An 853-nucleotide genomic window follows, 5' to 3' on the forward strand; every position below is an offset into this window, starting at 1 on the left:
AGAAAATAGTGTTTATTCTTGTAGAAAATAAGTGTTTATTCTTTAAGAAAATAAGGGACAGAATAAGGGACGTTCCAAATATTTGTACTGTACCATAATGTACTTCACACGTGTAATTGAGGCAATGAAAATACTGTGAAATTACAAATGGTCTATACCATATGGTACAAACGTCAGTCAATCAAGCATTTTTTTTTTTAAACAATGGCACTTAAAGTTTTGATCTAAAATATTGCAACTATAGCCTTTGCTTTGAATGAATGAAAATGCATATTTTTCAATTAAAGAAAACTTAAGAGAGTGTGGGCCGCTTCTGGTGCTTGGATTTTTACTTCAATAATGAGGTCCAAGTTTAAGAATAGCCTACGCAAGAAGTATTTATTTTATTTTATTATTTTTTATTTTTTTCTAATGCATTTTTTCCCCTCTCTATTTAACAGCATTAACTTACAATGAAAGACGTCTTCCCTCAGGTAGATTAAATGTTGTCCTGCCGTGTTGGATGTTGGGCTCATGATCAATAAGTTGTTTGCATTCGCCCAAACTGATTTTGTAAAATAAAAAAGCGGATGGTGAAGGGTGCGGTTAGCGCGAGTCCTGCTCGCTGTGAAGCGGGAGCAGGCGGCAGAGAATTCCAAGAGGGTCTAGCTGCAGTCTTGCACTTGCACTCTCAGACGTGCATTCTCAGGCTTGCATTCTCAGACACTTGCGCTTCCGCTAGCGAGGCCACTTGCAGTCTTTTATTTTTTTTATTTTGTTCTATTTATTAATTACTTTTTTGTTACATTTACAACAGTAGCCAGGTGGTGAAGACAAGAAAAAAGAAACTAAATTACGAAGTCACTTGCAATCG

The sequence above is a fragment of the Sinocyclocheilus anshuiensis genome, unplaced genomic scaffold (assembly GCF_001515605.1).
Source record: "Sinocyclocheilus anshuiensis isolate Anshui unplaced genomic scaffold, SAMN03320099.WGS_v1.1 scaffold2698, whole genome shotgun sequence".
In the NCBI taxonomy this organism is placed as follows: domain Eukaryota; kingdom Metazoa; phylum Chordata; class Actinopteri; order Cypriniformes; family Cyprinidae; genus Sinocyclocheilus; species Sinocyclocheilus anshuiensis.